The sequence below is a fragment of the Rhinoraja longicauda genome, chromosome 26 (assembly GCF_053455715.1).
Source record: "Rhinoraja longicauda isolate Sanriku21f chromosome 26, sRhiLon1.1, whole genome shotgun sequence".
Classification (NCBI taxonomy): domain Eukaryota; kingdom Metazoa; phylum Chordata; class Chondrichthyes; order Rajiformes; family Arhynchobatidae; genus Rhinoraja; species Rhinoraja longicauda.
The window spans coordinates 633,136-653,571 of NC_135978.1; the positions used below are offsets into that span (position 1 = coordinate 633,136).

A 20,436-nucleotide genomic window follows, 5' to 3' on the forward strand; every position below is an offset into this window, starting at 1 on the left:
TAGTCCCACCTGCCCACACCGACCAACATGCCCCATCTACACTAGTCCCACCCGCCCACACCGCCCAACATGCCCCATCTACACTAGTCCCACCTGCCCACACCGACCAACATGCCCCATCTACACTAGTCCCACCCGCCCACGTTTAGTCCATATCTCTCCCATCCCGTCCTATCCCTGTACCTGTCTAAACATTGGGATAGTGCCAGCCTTAACCACCTCCTCTGGCAGCTCGTTCCATACACCCACCACCCTTCGTGTGAAATAATTACCCCTCAGATTCCTATTAAATCTTTTCCCCTTCACCTTAAAGCTATGTCCTCCGGTCCTCAATTCCCCTACTCTGGGCAAGAGACTGTGTGCATCTACCCGATCTGTTCCTCTCATGATTTTGTACACCTCTATAAGATCACCCCTCGTCCTCCTGCACCATGGAATAGAGACCCAGCCTGCTCAACCTCTCCCTATAGCTCACACCCTCTAGTCCTGACAACTTCCTCGAAAATCTTCTTGGTAACCTTTCCAGCTTGACAACATCTTTCCTATAACGTGGTGCACAGACTGAACACAAACCTCTAAATATGTTCATAACTGATAGGAGCAGAATTAGACCATTCGGCCCATCAAGTCTACTTCGTCGTTCAATCATGGCTGATCTATCTCTCCCTCCTAACCCCATTCTCCTGCCTTCTCCCCATAACCTCTGACACCCGCACTAATCAAGAATCTGTCTTTCTCTGCCTTAAAAATATCCATTGACTTGGCCTCCACAGCCGTCTGTGGCAATGAATTCCACAGATTCACCACCCTCTGACTAAATAAATGCCTCCTCATCTCCTTCCTAAAGGAATATCCTTTCATTCTGAGGCTGTGCCCTCTGGTCCTAGACTCTCCCACTAGTGGAAACGTCCTCTCCACATCCACTCTATCCAGTTTAGTTTATTGTCACGTGTACCGAGGTACAGTGAGAAGCTTTTGTTGCGTGCTAACCAGTCAGTGGAAAGACAATACATGATTACAATCGAGCCACAGTCCACAGTGTCCAGATACATGATAAGGGATGGTAGTTCATGTCCACTCTCTAGTTGTTAGGTGGTTCAGTTGCTTTAGGATGATCTGTTACAGCTGTGCAAGACGTTGTTGAGGCCACATCTAGAGTATTGTGTGCAGTTTTGGTCGCCCTGCTGTAGGTTAGACACCAGAGTCTCTTCTCTGTCCAGCTGAGAGGAGCTGAATTTAAATCGCTTTCACTGAATCCAAGTTGGAATTGGATGTAAAAGGCCAATGACTCGGGAGATAATGAACAAGACGAGGTGCGACTAAACCATACTGACGGCTGAATCACACACTCTGTGTGGAATGTGTAGAGGGAACTGCAAACACCGCGTTAAACCGCAGAGAGACACAGAGTGCTGGAGTAACGCAGTGGGTCAGGCAGCATCTCTGGAGAGAAGGAATGGGTGATGTTTTGGGTCGAGACCCTTCTTCAGTCTGAAGAAGACTGACATTTGACTGAGGAAGACTTGAATTTATTCCTTTCGTCTCTAAATGGTATGTTGGCATTCATAGCAAGAGGATTTGAGTTTAGGAGCAGGGAGGTTCTGCTGCAGTTGTACAGGGCCTTGGTGAGACCGCACCTGGAGTATTGTGTGCAGTTTTGGTCTCCTAACCTGAGGAAAGACGTTCTTGCCTTAGAGGGAGTACAGAGAAGGTTCACCAGATTGATTCCTGGGATGGCGGGACTTACATATGAGGAAAGACTGGATAGACTGGGCTTGTACTCACTGGAATTTAGAAGACTGAGGGGGGATCTTATAGAAACATATAAAGTTCTTAGGGGGTTGGAGAGGCTAGATGCGGGAAGATTGTTCCCGATGTTGGGGAAGTCCAGAACCAGGGGTCACAGCTTAAGGATAAGGGGGAAGTCTTTTAGGACCGAGATGAGAAAACATTTCTTCACACAGAGAGTGGTGAGTCTGTGGAATTCTCTGCCACAGAAGGTAGTTGAGGCCAGTTCATTGGCTATATTTAAGAGGGAGTTAGATGTGGCCCTTTTTGCTAAAGGGATCAGGGGGTATGGAGAGAAGGCAGGTACAGGCTACTGAGCTGGGTGATCAGCCATGATCATATTGAATGGCGGTGCAGGCTCGAAGGGCCGAATGGCCTACTCCTGCACCTATTTTCTATGTTTCTATGTTTCTAAACCATTCAGGTGATTCTAACTCACCACCCTTTTAGACAATAGACAATAGGTGCAGGAGGAGGTCATTCGGCCCTTCGAGCCAGCACCATCATAGTTATCACCCAGGAGCAGTAGCTGACTGAATGGAGATCTGGCTCCATGGGAGGAAGCAGAGGGTGATGGAGGAAGGTTGTGGTTCAGACTGGAGGCCTATGGCCACAAGAAACTGCCGTGAAGTGTGGACACAGCCCAGACCATCACACAAACCAGACACAGCCCAGACCATCACACAACCCAGACACAGCCCAGACCATCACACAGCCCAGACACAGCCCAGACCAGCACACAGCCCAGACACAGCCCAGACCATCACACAGCCCAGACCATCACACAGCCCAGACCATCACACAACCCAGACACAGCCCAGACCAGCACACAGCCCAGACCATCACACAACCCAGACACAGCCCAGACCATCACACAGCCCAGACCATCACACAGCCCAGACCATCACACAACCCAGACACAGCCCAGACCATCACACAGCCCAGACACAGCCCAGACCATCACACAGCCCAGACCATCACACAGCCCAGACCATCACACAACCCAGACACAGCCCAGACACAGCCCAGACCATCACACAGCCCAGACACAGCCCAGACCATCACACAACCAGACACAGCCCAGACCATCACACAGCCCAGACCATCACACAACCCAGACACAGCCCAGACCATCACACAACCCAGACCATCACACAGCCTAGACCATCACACAGCCCAGACCATCACACAACCCAGACACAGCCCAGACCATCACACAACCCAGACACAGCCCAGACACAGCCCAGACCATCACACAACCCAGTCACAGCCCAGACCATCACACAGCCCAGACCATCACACAACCCAGACACAGCCCAGACCATCACACAGCCCAGACCATCACACAACCCAGACACAGCCCAGACCATCACACAACCCAGACACAGCCCAGACCATCACACAACCCAGACACAACCCAGACCATCACACAACCCAGACACAGCCCAGACCATCACACAGCCCAGACCATCACACAACCCAGACCATCACACAACCCAGACCATCACACAACCCAGACACAACCCAGACACAACCCAGACCATCACACAACCCAGACACAACCCAGACCATCACACAGCCCAGACCATCACACAACCCAGACACAGCCCAGACACAGCCCAGACCATCACACAACCCAGACCATCACACAGCCCAGACCATCACACAACCCAGACCATCACACAGCCCAGACCATCACACAGCCCAGACCATCACACAACCCAGACCATCACACAGCCCAGACCATCACACAACCCAGACCATCACACAACCCAGACCATCACACAAACCAGACACAGCCCAGACCATCACACAGCCCAGACCATCACACAGCCCAGACCATCACACAGCCCAGACCATCACACAGCCCAGACACAGCCCAGACCATCACACAACCCAGACACAGCCCAGACCATCACACAACCCAGACACAGCCCAGACCATCACACAGCCCAGACCATCACACAGCCCAGACCATCACACAAACCAGACACAGCCCAGACCATCACACAACCCAGACACAGCCCAGACCATCACACAACCCAGACACAGCCCAGACCATCACACAACCCAGACCATCACACAACCCAGACACAGCCCAGACCATCACACAACCCAGACACAGCCCAGACCATCACACAACCCAGACCATCACACAACCCAGACACAGCCCAGACCATCACACAGCCCAGACACAGCCCAGACCATCACACAGCCCAGACACAGCCCAGACCATCACACAACCCAGACCATCACACAGCCCAGACACAGCCCAGACCATCACACAGCCCAGACCATCACACAACCCAGACACAGCCCAGACCATCACACAGCCCAGACACAGCCCAGACCATCACACAACCCAGACACAGCCCAGACCATCACACAAACCAACTTCCCATCGATTGACTCCATCTCCATCTCACGCTGCCTCGGCAAGGCCAGCAGCATAATCAAGGACCAGTCTCACCCCGGTCACTCCCTCTTCTCCCCTCTCCCATCGGGCAAGAGGTACAGAAAACGCACACCTCCAGATTCAGGGACAGTTTCTTCCCGGCTGTTATCAGGCAGCTGAACCATCCTACCACAACCAGAGAGCAGTCCTGAACTACTATCTATATCTTTGGTGACCCTCGGACCATCCTTGGTTGAACTTTACTGGCCTTACCTTGCACTAAAGGTAATTCCCATATCATGGCTGGTTAGCACGCAACAAAAGCTTTTCACTGTACCTCGCTCGGTACAGGTGACAATGACCTAGGCTGAGCTGACTAGTGATGTGCCTGATGGTTCAGGCCCAGGCCATTGCTGCTTGAGGTTTGTATCTGTGATTTGGATGAGAATGTAGATGGCATGATTAGTGAGTTTGCAGATATCACTAAATTGGGTGGTTTTGTGGATAGTGTAGATAGTTATCAAACGTCACGGTGGGATCGTGATCAGTTGGGTAGGTGGGCTGAGGAACAGTGATGGAGTTACATGCAGATACATGCGAGGTGTTTCATTTTGGGAAATCAAACCAGGGCAAGCCAAACTCAGTGAATGACAGGGCTCTGGGGAGTGTTGTAGAGCAGAGGGATCTCGCAGTGGAGGTACATAGTTCCTTGAGATTGTGAGGTGGGGCATCTTGGTTGGCATGGGGACGGTGGGCTAAGGGGCTGTCTCGTGTTGAGTGGCTCCATGTTTACATGTGCTATAACTAAGGGGCTGTCTTGTGTTGAGTGGCTCCATGTTTACATGTGCTATAACTAAGGGGCTGTCTTGTGTTGAGTGGCTCCATGTTTACATGTGCTATAACTAAGGGGCTGTCTCGTGTTGAGTGGCTCCATGTTTACATGTGCTATAACTAAGGGGCTGTCTCATGTTGAGTGGCTCCATGTTTACATGTGCTACAACACTCTGCATTCTCACTGTGGAAGTGAAGGAAAGTCAACGCAGGAGAATCACCAGACCGCCCCTTTGGCTGACCAACCTTATGGTCACAGGTCATCAATGTAGAATGAGGCCATTCAGCCCATCATGTCTGCTCCGCCATTCAATCGTGGATAATCTATCACTCCTCTCAACCCCATTCTCCTGCCTTCTCTTCAAACCCCTGACACCCGCACTAATCAAGAATCTTTCAATCTCCACCTTAAAAATACCCATTGACTTGGCCTCAACAGCCTTCTGTGGCAATGAATTCCACAGATTCACCGCCCTCTGACTGAAGAAACTCCTCCTCAACTCCTTCCTAAAGGAACGTCCTTTAATTCTGAGGCTGTGGCCTCTGGTCCTAGACTCTCCCACTAGTGGAAACATCCTCCCCACATCCACTCTACCCGGGCCACTCACTATTCTGTACGTTTCAATGAGGTCCCCCCTCATCTGTCTAAACTCCAGTGAGTACAGGCCCAGTGAGTACAGGCCCAGTGAGTACAGGCCCAGTGAGTACAGGCCCAGTGAGTACAGGCCCAGTGAGTACAGGCCCAGTGAGTACAGGCCCAGTGAGTACAGGCCCAGTGAGTACAGGCCCAGTGAGTACAGGCCCAGTGAGTACAGGCCCAGTGAGTACAGGCCCAGTGAGTACAGGCCCAGTGAGTACAGGCCCAGTGAGTACAGGCCCAGTGAGTACAGGCCCAGTGAGTACAGGCCCAGTGAGTACAGGCCCAGTGAGTACAGGCCCAGTGAGTACAGGCCCAGTGAGTACAGGCCCAGTGCCCACAAACGCTCCTCATAATCTCTATCGCCTCCTTTCTCCAATTCTGCAGAGTGTTTGAGACTGATGGGGGCTTTGGCTTTCCACAAGCAGATTGCAGACAGCTGAGCTGAGAGGGACAATGAAAGCGATGCTGTTGCTGACCTGTGTCTGTGGCCTGGCTCCAGCTTGGGAAGCCTTTATTTGGCCAGCCCTGATGGAGAATGTTGGGCTGAGATGAAAGGCTCCTCTCACCGTGGGCCAAGAGCTTGAGGAAAGCTGGAGGAGAAGCAGGCTACAAACACATTGCAGCCAACACCCACACACTGAAGCCAGGAACGCCGGCTCGATCACGCTGTTTAACACGATCCAGGTTTCACATTTCACGGCAGAGATAGACAGATTCTTGATCAGTGCGGGTGTCAGGGGTTATGGGGGGAAGGCAGGAGAATGGGGTTGTGAGGGAGAGATGGATCGGCCACGATTGAATGGCGGAGTGGACTTGATGGGCCGAATGGCCTAATTCTGCTCCTAGAACTTATGAACCTATGACCCTGTGATTCAGATCTTGCGGATCTTGGCTTGGTCTTGCAACCACAGCAGCAGTGTGAACTCATGAACTCTCTCCCACCGACCACAAGACGAGGCCGATGTGCACCGTGCGAGAGATGTGTGAGGTGGGGATCGTGATCAGTGTCTTGGCACCTCCACATCTCATTCACAATCAGTGCAGAGTCTTGTAAACAGCGGCAATCTGCCAGGGAAATCTCTCTGCATTCCTGCCTCAGGTGCAAGTGCAGTTTCTCTACCAATCTCGGTAATGGATAATAAATCGCACTGATACCTTAATAGATCTCACAAATACATTTGCAAAGAAACAGTTGTCACATTTTCGGGCAACGTGATTTACAGCTTCTTATTAATCTTCATGTTAATAACTGTGGCCAAAACACTGATGCTTGTAGTTCACGAGCGCGGTGATACAGCAAGCTGCTGGCAGGACAACAGTGAGCTCACAGCTTTGAAGGAGGCCATTTGGCCCATCAAGGCCATACTGAAGAAACAAGGAACCGCAAATGCTGGTTAATATAAAAAAGACACAAAGTGCTGGAGTAACTCACCGGGTCAGGCAGCATCTGTGGAGAAAAGGAATAGATGACGTTTCGGGGTGATACCCTTCACCTATCCATGTTCTCCACAGATGCTGCCTGACCCGCTGAGTTACTCCAGCACCGTGTCTTTCCTCTGTAGTTTACTAGTGTAGTTGGTGTTTGTTGTGTTCAAGAGGCTGGTGGTTTTTGGGAAGTTGCTGTTGGAGGTCACAGTTCTCAGGCTCCTGGACCTTAGACACGGCAGGTAAACAGAATGTAAACAGGTAGGAAAGAAAACTGCAGATAGAAGGTGAACACAGAGCGCTGGAGTAACTCAGCATCTGGGTCAGGCAGCATCTCTGGAGAACATGGATAGGTGACGTTTCACAGAGTGCTGGAGTAACTCAGCGGGTCAGGCAGCATCTGTGGAGAACATGGCTAGGTGACGTTTCACAGAGTGCTGGAGTAACTCAGCGGGTCAGGCAGCATCTGTGGAGAGAAGTTTTGGGTGGAGACCCTTCTCCAGACTGAAGCTGGCAAGGCTGCTGTGGCCAACGTTCAGCTTGGAGAGAGAATGCCAACCATCAACAGATGTCAGGAACACCACACACCTGTTGTTCTCCTGTTCCAGTGAGATCAGACATCTGTTGGATCACTTCCAACACAACACCTTGCAAGTAGCGTGCAGACCAGTGGAAGCCAGCGTAATGCATAGTTTTATATCCATTAGACTTAAGCATAAGTAATTTATAATATTGACTTGGAAACTCTCACTTTGATGCTTAATTCTCCATCTGACTTCACTTTTACAAAAACAGGAAAGCTGGAAGCATGTCAGTCAGCAACAGACGGAGATCTGACAGAAGTCCCACATGATGAGGTGAAGATAGGGTGGACATTCAGAATCATTTACCCCAGGATGGAACTGTCAAATACTAGAGAGCACGGCTTTAAGGTGAGAGGGGGCAGTTTACAGGGGATGTGTGGGGTAGGTTTCACACAGAGGGGGGTGGGGGCCTGGAGCACATGGCCAGGGGTAGGGGTGGAGACAGATACGGTAGTGGTGTTTAAGAGGTTTTGGACAGGCCCATGGATATATAGGGAGTGGAGGGATATGGATCATGTGCAGGCAGAGGTTAGTTTAAGATTGGCCTCAACTACCTCCTTGGGCAGCTCGTTCCATAGACCCATCACACTTAGTGTGAAAGGTTGCCCTTCAGCTTCCTGTTAAATCTCCCCCCTTTCACCTTAAACCTAGTGTTTCTGGTTCTCGATTCCCCTACTCTGGGCAAGAGATACTGCACTTACCCAATCTATTCTTCTCATGATTTTGTACACCTCTACAAGATCTCCCCTCATCCTCCTGCGCTCCAAGGAATAGAGACCCAGCCTACTCAACCTCTCCCTATAGCTCACACCCTCCAGTCCTGGCAACATCCTCGTAAATCTTCTCTGAACCCTTTCTAGCTTGGCAACATCTTTCTTATAACATGGTGCCCAGAACTGAATGACAGTGCTCTAAATGTGGGCTCACCAAAGCCTTGTACAAATGTAACACGATCTCCCAACGTCTGTCTAATGAAGGACAATGTATCGCCCAATACAGTGACTGTTGAAGATCAATGTTCCGATACTTGGCCACCCTGTCTAGTTGTAACGCCAGTAACAAGGGGCGTCACGGTGGGTAGGTTACAGCGGGTAGAGCTGCTGCCTCACAACGCCAGAGACCCGGGTTCCATCCCGACCACGGGTGCCGTCTGTACGGAATTTGCACCTTCTCCCCGTGACCGCGTGGGTTTTCTCCGGGCGCTCCGGTTTCCTCCCACACCCCAAAGATGTACAGCCGTGTAGGTTAGTTGGCTTCAGTAAAGATTGTCCCTAGTGTGTAGAGGATAGCTAGTGTGCGAGGATTGCTGGTCAGCACGTTCTCTGTGGGCCGAAGGGCCTGTATCTCTAAACTAAACGGAAAACATCAAGGAATTAGGTGCCTGCATTCCTCCATCGTCTGCTCCGTGTACGTGCTGTGCCCGTGTACTCTGCCCCTCTCTCTCTCTCTCTCTGTGTCATGCTGTGCGGCCCCCCTCTCTCTCTCTCTCTCTGTGTCATGCTGTGCGACCCTCTCTCTCTCGCTCTGTGTACATGCTGTGCCCATGTACTCTGCCTCTCTCTCTCTCTCTCTCTCTCTCTGTATGTGTTGTGCCCATGTACTCTGCCCCTCTCTCTCTCTCTCTGTGTACGTACTGTGCGGCCCCTCTCTCTCTCTCTCTCTCTCTGTGTCGTGTTGTGCGCCCCCCTCTCTCTCTCTCTCTCTGTGTACGTACTGTGCGGCCCCCCTCTCTCTCTCTGTGTACATGTTGTGCGGCCCCCCTCTCTCTCTGTGTACATGTTGTGCGGCCCCCCTCTCTCTCTCTCTCTCTGTGTACGTACTGTGCGACCCCTCTCTCTCTCTCTCTGTGTACATGTTGTGCGGCCCCCCTCTCTCTCTCTGTGTACATGTTGTGCGGCCCCCCTCTCTCTCTCTGTGTACATGTTGTGCGGCCCCCCTCTCTCTCTCTGTGTACATGTTGTGCGGCCCCCCTCTCTCTCTCTCTCTGTGTACATGTTGTGCGGCCCATACCCTCGTCCTCCCTCGCTACAAACATGTGTTGTGTGGATGTGTCCCTGGGGATACCAGCAAGGCTACAGTGAACACAGGCAGCTGTACATGTGCTGCCCACTGAGGCACTGACACAATGGGAGTATTGTGGGCGATCTACTGCAGCTGTGGGACACTGGCACGTCAAGCTGGCGTCTGGTCCAGGGACCCCACGGGCACTAGGAGGTCTCGACTGTTATTTACTCCATCATTTATTATATTCTTTACAGTGTAGTATGTTTACGTATTCTGTGTAGGGAGGAACTGCAGATGTTGGTTTAAACCAAAGATAGACACAGAGTGCTGGAGTAACTCAGCGGGACAGGCAGCATCTGTGGAGAGGAGGAGTGGGTGATGTTTCGGGTCGAGACCCTTCAGCAGACTGATCAGTTCAGACTGAAGAAGGGTCTCGACCCGAAACGTCACCCATTCCTTCTCTCCACAGATGCTGCCTGACCCGCTGAGTTACTCCAGCACTCTGTGAAACGTCACCTATTCATGTTCTCCACAGATGCTGCCTGACCCGCTGAGTTACTCCAGCATTTTGTGTCTATCTTCGGTTTAAACCAGCATCTGCAGTTCCTTCCTGTACAGAATACGTAAACATAGTACACTGTAAAGAATATAAAAACGAGGAAAAAAATAAAGGTGGAGACCCTTGTTCAGACTGAGAGTCTGGGGAAACAACAATGAGAAATATAGACAGTGATGTAGAGAGATATAGAACAAATGAATGAAACATATGCAAAAACGGTAATGATTATAACAGCCCATTGTTAGCTGTGGGCTAGGTGAAAACTAGTTACAGACAATGAGACTCTACAAGACGACTTTGAACCGAGTACAACAACGTGGGTAGGGGAGACAGAGAGAGACAGGGGATGCAAGGGTTACTTGTAGTTGGAGAAGTCAATGTTCGTACCGCTGGGGTGTAAGCTGCCCAAGTGAAATATGAGGTGCTGTTCCTCCAATTTGCGTTGGGTCTCAGTCTGACAGTGGAGGAGGCCCAGGGCAGAAAGGTCAGTGTGGGAGTGGGAGAGTTAGTGTTTGGCACCCGGGAGACCACTGACCAGAGGCAGGGATCATGCAGAGTGTCGGCCTGATCGTAGAGAGAGGAAGAGTTCAATATAAATCAGTTTGAGGATGTGTGAACATTTGTCTCCGGTCCGCGACTTTCAGGGGAACAAGTGGTTTGAGAAGAGGAAGGCAGCTGTCCAGCCTGTGCCTGACCAAAACAAACCCCAGAGAGAGAGAGAGAGAGAGAGAGAGAGGGAGAGAGGGAGAGACAGAGGGAGAGAGAGAGAGAGAGAGAGAGAGGGAGAGAGAGAGGGAGAGAGGGAGAGAGGAGAGAGAGAGAGAGAGAGAGAGAGAGAGAGAGAGAGAGAGAGAGAGAGAGAGAGAGAGAGAGAGAGAGAGGGAGGGGGAGAGAGAGAGAGAGAGAGAGAGAGAGGGAGAGAGAGAGGGAGAGAGAGAGAGAGAGAGAGAGAGAGAGAGAGAGAGAGAGAGAGAGAGAGAGAGAGAGAGAGAGAGAGAGAGAGAGAGAGAGAGAGAGAGAGAGAGAGAGAGAGAGAGAGAGAGAGAGAGAGAGAGAGAGAGAGAGAGAGAGAGAGAGAGAGAGAGAGAGAGAGAGAGAGAGGGAGAGGTGACACAGAGGTGGACAAGGCCCAGGTAAGTGGTGCGCTGGGCAGTGAGGTGATGCGTGAGGTGATGCATTTCTCTATATGTGGCACATCTCTGCTGACATGAGAGTGGACAGACTGTCCCCTTCCTGCCAGGGTTGGGGCAAGGATGGACCTTCAACGTGGGCCACAGACACATGCTCGCACTGCACTGACAACTGCAGGTGCTGCCTTACACAGCACAACACAAGCTGCTACAGCAACACACACAGTTGTCAATCTGTGGAAGTCTCTGCCACAGAGGGCAGTGGAGGCCAATTCACTGGATGTGTTCAAGAGAGAGTTAGATTTAGCTCTTAGGGCTAACGGAATCAAGGGATATGGGAGAAAGCAGGAACGGTGTACTGATTGTGGATGATCAGCCATGATCATATTGAATGGCGGTGCTGGTTCGAAGGGCCGAATGGCCTACGCCTGCACCTATTTTTGTGGGCACTGGGCCTGTACTCGCTGGAGTTTAGAAGGATGAGGGGGGACCTTATTGAAACGTACAGAATAGTGAGCGGCCTGGATAGAGTGGATGTGGAGAGGATGGTTCCACTAGTGGGAGAGTCTAGGACCAGAGGGCACAGCCTCAGAATTAAAGGACGTGCCTTTAGGAAGGAGATGAGGAGGAATTTCTTTAGTCAGAGGGTGGTGAATCTGTGGAATTCATTGCCATAGACGGCTGTGGAGGCCAAGTCAGTGGATATTTTAAAACCAGAGATAGATAGATCCTTGATCAGTGCGGGTGTCAGGGGTTATGGGGAGAAGGCAGGAGAATGGGGTTAGGAGGGAGAGATAGATCAGCCATGATTGAATGGCGGATTAGACTTGATGGGCCGAATGGCCTAATTCTGCTCCTATCACTTATGACCGTTTGACCTTATGACCGTTTGACATGACTCCAAAGATGTGCAGGTTTGTAGGTTAATTGACTTTGGTAAAGTTGTAAATGGTCGCTAGTGTGTGTAGGATAGTGTTAGTGTGTGGTTGGACTCGGTGGGTCAATGTGCCTGTTTCCACGCTGTATCTCCAAACGAAAGTCTACAGACTTCCTCTCACAAAGGACATTCATGAACGAGAGAAGGGCTTGTACCCAAGTGTGTGGCACGGTGGCACAGCGGTAGAATTGCTGCCTGACAGCATCAGAGACCAGGGCTCCATCTTGTTTCCACGCTGTATCTCCAAACTAAACCCGAACCCTGCTGCTTCTGTTCATGATCATCATAACTATAATCAGACTTTAATAGCCAAGTATGTTTTGCAACATACCGGGAATTTCATTTGCCGTACAGTCATACCAATAAAAGCAACAGAACACACAGAATACATCTTAATATGAACGTACTCTTAACTATTATAATCCAAATATGATTATTATTGGGCACTGCGGGTGAAATTAATTTCTTAATCCAAATATATTTTGTGTAAATATAAGATGCCTGATGCCTGGGGTTAAGACTCTGACCCCTGACCTAGTCCTGTATTCCAGAGAGCCCTTCACTTGATATTCCAGGTCTCTGGTTACTAATCTAATGTCACGCCCCAACACACACTGACTGAGATGTCATGCCCCCCCAACACACTGACTGAGATGGCATGCCCCAACACACTGACTGAGACCGGGAGAGGGGGGCTTTTACTGCATTGTTGTGTGGAAGTGGAAGCTGGCCATAATGTGTTTATGTTCCATGAACTCAGGGTAAGGTTGTAACCGTGACAGGGAGAAGGTTCTTGTTTCACGAGCTGTTTTATCTCCATGGATGTCTTTGGTCAAGAGCATGGGACATGGAGATTTGGGGCAGTTTAACGACCAGCCTCCCCCACTGGCTGGGAGCTGAATGCTTTGATCCCAAGGGAACATATTATCGTTCCTTTATCAGACACTGAGTATTTCATAGAAGGTAGACACAAAGTGCTGGAGTAACTCAGCGGGACAGGCAGCATCTCTGGGGAAAAGGAATGGGTGACGTTTTGGGTCGAGGTCCTTCTTGCGAGACAGGCAACATCTCTGGAGAGAAGGAAGACCATACTTCAGTCAAATGTCACCCATTCCTTCTCTCCACAGATGCTGCCTGACCCGCTGAGTTACTCCAACACTCTGGAAACGTCACCTATCCATGTTCTCCACAGGTGCTGCCTGACCCGCTGAGTTACTCCAGCACTCTGTGAAACGTCACCTATCCATGTTCTCCACAGATGCTGCCTGACCCGCTGAGTTACTCCAGCACTCTGTGAAACGTCACCTATCCATGTTCTCCACAGATGCTGCCTGACCCGCTGAGTTACTCCAGCACTCTGTGAAACGTCACCTATCCATGTTCTCCACAGATGCTGCTTGACCCACTGAGTTACTCCAGCACTGTGTGTCTATCTTCAGTGAATGGATGATCATTGATCATCATGGACTCAGTGGGCTGAAGAACTTGCTTCCATGCTGTATCTCTAAACTATACCTCCTCTGGCAGCTCGATCCATATACCCACCACCTTTCATGTGAAAAACCGTCCGTCATTGGGACTAACCTAACAATAAAAGTGAGATGTGTACGGGATTATTGTAAATGGAAGTTTAATGGGCCGAACAGAATTGTTGGGCTGAAGGGCCAGTTTCCATTCTGTATTAGTCCATGATCCTCCGCAAATCTCTCATCTTGCAGTTGTCTAAGAGGTTGGTGAGGCCACAAGTAAAGTATTGTGTTCAATTTTGGGCACCGTGTTATAGGGAAGATGTCAAGCTGAGAGGTGTCCAGAGAAGATTGACAAGGATGTTGCTAGGATTTGTGGGTGTGAGCTACGGGGAGGGGCCGAATGGCCTGGGTGCAGGAGGATGAAGGGTAATCTTATAGAGGTGTACAAAATCATAAGAATAGATCAGGTAAATGCAGAGTCTCTTGCCCAGAGTAGGGGAATCGAGAGCCAGAGGACTTGGGTTTAAGGTGAGAGGCGAAAGATTTAATTGGAATTTGAGGTGTAACTTTTTTACACAGAGGGTGGTGGGTGTATGGAACAAGCTGCCAGAGGAGGTAGTTGAGGCTGGGACTATCCCAACGTTTAAGAAACATTTAGACAGGTACATGGATAGGACAGGTTTGGAGGGATATGGGCCAAACGCAGGCAGGTGGGACTAGTGTAGATGGGGCATGTGGGCCGGTGTGGGCAAGTTGGGCCGAAGGGCCTGTTTCCACGCTGTGTCACCCTGTGACTTTAACTTTGGTTAAGATACTCACATTTAATGAATGTGTTTTCATGCAGAGACTCTTGGTTTAGGGAGTGCTGTAATCCTCTGTACACTTTACCCTTGAGCTTAATGCACTCTCTTAAAATGCCAGAGCTATCCAGACATCAGTGCATGAAAGTAGCTGCCAGAGAGAGGCATTAGAGGTTGCAAGCTGGGGCAGCTCAGTGTGGGTGAATGATACCAAGCTGGCTGTCTGTCTGTCTGTCTCACTGCCATGCAGTATCTGGTTCCACTTTTGTGGACACTTTTACTGCAAAGGTTTGTGGTGGTTAATGGCTCCATATTAAGTGTCATAAAGAGATGTTAATATTTTAACAGCTGCCACTTTCCCTCTCTTAAAGTAAATGAAAGCAATCCCGACCAAGGGCCATAAAGCCAAGTGTTGCATGTGCCGGCTGGAGTAGTGGCTTGGACAGCCCGGGGGCACTCAGTTACAGTGGCTACTCCACACCTGACCTCCATCACCACAACAAGGTAAACAGACATATCTTGTACACTCCATCACCATATCTATACCCACCTTCCCTCTCTCCATCATCCGAACGCCAGAGAATGCCCCAGAGTTCACAGTGAAGCCAAACTCTGTAGATTGTTATACACAGAGTGCTGGAGTAACTCAGCGGGTCAGGCAGCATCTGTGGAGAACATGGATAGGTGACGTTTCACAGAGTGCTGGAGTAACTCAGCGGGTCAGGCAGCATCTGTGGAGAACATGGATAGGTGACGTTTCACACAGTGCTGGAGTAACTCAGCGGGTCAGGCAGCATCTGTGGAGAACATGGATAGGTGACGTTTCACAGAGTGCTGGAGTAACTGGAGTGCTGGAGAGGAGATGTTCTCCACAGATGCTGCCTGACCCGCTGAGTTACTCCAGCACTCTGTGTCCATGTTCTCCACAGATGCTGCCTGTCCCGCTGAGTTACTCCAGCACTCTGTGTCCATGTTCTCCACAGATGCTGCCTGACCCGCTGAGTTACTCCAGCACTTTTTGTTTTGTACAAAGTAAATGCAATCACTGAAGGTGTGCAGAGTTCCCAAACCAGCGGCAGTATTTAGCAACAAACCCTCGCCTTGTGTCTGGTGTCGAACAATGAACCAGTTTACATTTGACTCAGTAACAAAACGCTAACGTTCACAACAGATTTAGTTCAGAGATTAAAAAGAATAAAAAGTTTGCATGAAATCTGAAACCATTTACATGCCTGAACACGCCTGTACACGCCTGCAACATGCCCTGAGCCGGTAGTGATGTGATCACTGTGGAGGACCTGGGGTCACACAGTGTGGAAACAGGCCCTTCAGCCCAACCTGCCCACGCCAGCCAACATGCCCCATCTACACTAGTCCCACCTGCCCACACCGACCAACATGCCCCATCTACACTAGTCCCACCTGCCCACACCGACCAACATGCCCCATCTACACTAGTCCCACCTGCCCACACCGGCCAACATGCCCCATCTACACTAGTCCCACCTGCCCACACCGACCAACATGCCCCATCTACACTAGTCCCACCTGCCCACACCGACCAACATGCCCCATCTACACTAGTCCCACCTGCCCACACCGACCAACATGCCCCATCTACACTAGTCCCACCTGCCCACACCGACCAACATGCCCCATCTACACTAGTCCCACCTGCCCACACCGACCAACATGCCCCATCTACACTAGTCCCACCTGCCCACACCGACCAACATGCCCCATCTACACTAGTCCCACCTGCCCACGTCAACCAACATGCCCCATCTACACTAGTCCCACCTGCCCACACCGACCAACATGCCCCATCTACACTAGTCCCACCTGCCCACACCGACCAACATGCCCCATCTACACTAGTCCCACCTGCCCACACCGACCAACATGCCCCATCTACACTAGTCCCACCTGCCCACACCGACCAACATGCCCCATCTACACTAGTCCCACCTGCCCACGCCGGCCAACATGCCCCATCTACACTACTCCCACCTGCCCACGCCGACCAACATGCCCCATCTACACTAGTCCCACCTGCCCACACTGGCCAACATGCCCCATCTACACTAGTCCCACCTGCCCACACCAACCAACATGCCCCATCTACATTAGTCCCACACTGACCAACATGCCCCATCTACACTAGTCCCACCTGCCCACACCGACCAACATGCCCCATCTACACTAGTCCCACCTGCTCACACCGACCAACATGCCCCATCTACACTAGTCCCACCTGCCCACACCGGCCAACATGCCCCATCTACACTAGTCCCACCTGCCCACACCAACCAACATGCCCCATCTACATTAGTCCCACACTGACCAACATGCCCCATCTACACTAGTCCCACCTGCCCACACCGACCAACATGCCCCATCTACACTAGTCCCACACTGACCAACATGCCCCATCTATACTAGTCACACCTGCCCACACCGACAAACATGCCCCATCTACACTAGTCCCACCTGCCCACACCGGCCAACATGCCCCATCTACACTAGTCCCACCTGCCCACACCGGCCAACATTCCCCATCTACACTAGTCCCACCTGTCCACACCGGCCAACATGCCCGATCTACACTAGTCCCACCTGCCCACACCGGCCAACATGCCCCATCTACACTAGTCCCACCTGCCCACACCGACCAACATGCCCCATCTACACTAGTCCCACCTGCCCACACCGACCAACATGCCCCATCTACACTAGTCCCACCTGCCCACACCGACCAACATGCCCCATCTACACTAGTCCCACCTGCCCACACCGACCAACATGCCCCATCTACACTAGTCCCACCTGCCCACACTGATCAACATGCCCCATCTACACTAGTCCCACCTGCCCACACCGACCAACATGCCCCATCTACACTAGTCCCACCTGCCCACACCTACCAACATGCCCCATCTACACTCGCCCCACCTGCCAGCGTTCGGCCTATATCCTGCTTAACCTGTCCTATCCATGTACCTGTCTAAATGTCTTTTAAATGTTGTGATAGTCCCTGCCTCAACTACCTCCTCCTGCAGCTCGTTCCACCCACCACCCTCTGTGGGAAAAAGCTGCCCCTCAGTTTCCTATTAAATCTTCCCCCCCCCCACCTTAAACCCATGTCCTCTGGTACCTGACTCCGCTACTCTGGGTTAAAGACATTCATTCGATATAGTCCTCTCATGATCTTATATGCCTCTACAAGATCGCCCCTCATCCTCTTGCGCTTCAAGGAACTGAGTCCGAGCCTGCCCCAACCTCTCCCTGTAGCTCAGGCCCTCGAGCCCTGGCAACATCCAGCTTAATGACATCCTTGCCAGAGCACAATACTCTAAGTGCGGCCTCACCAACACCTTGTACAACTGTAACATGACCTCCCAGCCTCTCTACTCAATGCTCTGACTGATGAAGGCCAATGTACCAAAAGCCTCTTGGCCACCCTGTTTACCTGTTTATCACTTTCCAGGAACCATGTACCTGCACTCGTAGATCCCTCTGCTCTACAATACTTCCCAGAGCCTGCCATTCACTGTGTACGTTCGGCCCTGGTTAAACTCCATTAACCCCTTCCTTAGCCCACCTGCCCAACTGATCACGATGCTGCTGTTATGTTTTATAACCATCTTTGCTATCTACAATATACTTCCGTAGGTCTGTAAACGCATTAACCAGGCTGTGGTTGATCTAAAGCACAGGCAGCAATGGATGGGTTGCTGTGCCATGTGCTAGTGAAGTTGGCAACAGGATATCCCGTCTTTGTATGTTTATAGAATCATCGAGTCAGACAACATGGAAACAGGCCCTTCAGCTGGGGTTGCCAACTGTCCCGTATTAGCCGGGATATCCCGTATTTTGGGCTAAATTGGTTTGTCCCGTACGGGACCGCCCTTGTCCCGTGTTAGGCCCGGGGGCCTCAGTAGGCCGGGACAGTGTGGGCTAACAGAGTGTGTTCGGGGAGTGGGGCCGCTGGCTGGGTGAGGTCACGTGGGGCGCGGGGCGGTGACGTCACCTTATCCCGTATTTGGGAGTGAGATAGTTGGCAACCCCTGCCCTGTGGGCCTACATGCCCACACATGCCCCATCTACACTAGTCCCACTTGCCCATATCACAGACAGGCCAAGCCCAGGCCAGGCAGAGAGACAGCATTGTTCCAGCACTGTGTTTAATGTCTGTGCCTTCTGCATGTCCTACATCCTGTGACTGCCAGATCTCATCCCATAATTTGTCCAATAAACGTCTGGCCATAAAAACCACTCATCACAGCGTCTGCAGGCTGTTTGTCGAACAATGCCCTTTTATTTTCCTCTTCTCATGTGATTGGAATCTTCAAAATAATCTCTGCTAAACTGCTAAAGGATTGTGTGTGGAAGTGCATGAATTAGATGGTCTAAACGAGTCTGTAAACACAGAAACAGGCCAGGGTTGGGGAGGTCAGGCTCAGCAACCATTACAGTGAACATCAAGCACTGTAATCGGAGCGAGTCAGCAGCACTTAGTGTGAAGTGAAGCCCCTTCATGTCATGACTGTACTGCACAGTAACGTCAAAACAAGCCCTCATCAACACAGGTCACTGGGAGAGGATCCACACAGAGTGCTGGAGTAACTCAGCATCTGGGTCAGGCAGCATCTGTGGAGAACATGGATAAGTGACGTTTCACAGAGTGCTGGAGATGCTGCCTGACTCGCTGAGTTACTCCAGCACTCTGTGTTTATCGGTTGGTCGGCACGGTGGGGCAGCGGGTGGAGCTGCTGCCTCACAGCGCCGGAGACCCGGGTTCCATCCTGACAACGGGCGCTGTCTGTACGGAGTTTGCACGTTCTCCCCGTGACCTGTGTGGGTTTTCTCCGGGTGCTCCGGTTTCCTCTCACACTGCAAAAGTGCGGACTCGGTGGGCTGAAGGGCATGTTTCCGTGCTGTATCTCTAAACTAAACTAATTGAAAGTAAGAGAATGAGCTGGCAATTCAGATATAAACAAAGACTGTGTTCCCCAGCGAAGGTCGTGAGGGATTGTGATGTTGTTCAGGAGAGTGCTGCTGCCTTTATCAGTCCCTGGGTGCGGGCAAGTCGTGTGATGAGGGGTGGCAGCAACTGCCTTTGTGTTTCACTGTTGGCCTGGACAGGATACTGAGGTTGACCATTGGCTGGCCGTAGCCTGAGCTTTACATGCAGGGCCACAGCCAGTGGCTGGGCAGTCTCTGAGAGGGAGGCGGCCTACACTGGGAGAGAAGGCCCCAGCTTCTGCAGGCCACACTGTAGACAGTGGACAGTAGGTGCAGGCCAGTGGCTGGGCAGTCTCTGAGAGGGAGGCGGCCTACACTGGGAGAGAAGGCCCCAGCTTCTGCAGGCCACAGTGCAGACAGTGGACAGTAGGTGCAGGCCACACTGCAGACAGTGGACAGTAGGTGCAGGCCAGTGGCTGGGCAGTCTCTGAGAGGGAGGCGGCCTACACAGGGAGAGTAGGCTGCAGCATCTGCAGGCCACACTGCAGACATACACACACATCCATCCGCCTGCTCCATTATGACCGCCCACAGCACATTCCCTACAGCCCGGTGTCACGGACTCAGGAAGCCAGGGACTAGATAAACAGACTGTCTCCTGTGATAAACAGGGAGAGGGCAGAGAGCACTGAGTGTGAGACAGGATCAGAGTCCCACTGCTTCCTCTGGGATTACTCTACAAGCAGCAACGTCCCTCTGCACCTTGTAAACCAAACCCGGCACTCACTGCTGATCACCAGGAAACAGTGAGGGATGTGGAGAGTGCAGGGCCATCAAACGGCCAGGAATAAACACAACACATCCACATGCAGTTCACTTTAGTTTAGTTTAGTTTAGTTTACCTTAGAC

General features: G+C 51.4%; 1 long non-coding RNA gene across 1 annotated transcript in view; it reads left to right on the forward strand.

Annotated features, from left to right (window-relative positions):
* The window catches only part of LOC144606470 (uncharacterized), a 22,918-nt gene extending 7,870 nt beyond the window's left edge, over positions 1-15,048 (forward strand). The window contains exons 2-3 of the long non-coding RNA XR_013548953.1: positions 7,875-8,011; positions 14,934-15,048. This is a non-coding gene — a long non-coding RNA (uncharacterized LOC144606470). The remainder of the gene's footprint in view (positions 1-7,874; positions 8,012-14,933) is intronic.
* Positions 15,049-20,436: the final 5,388 nt, after the last annotated feature.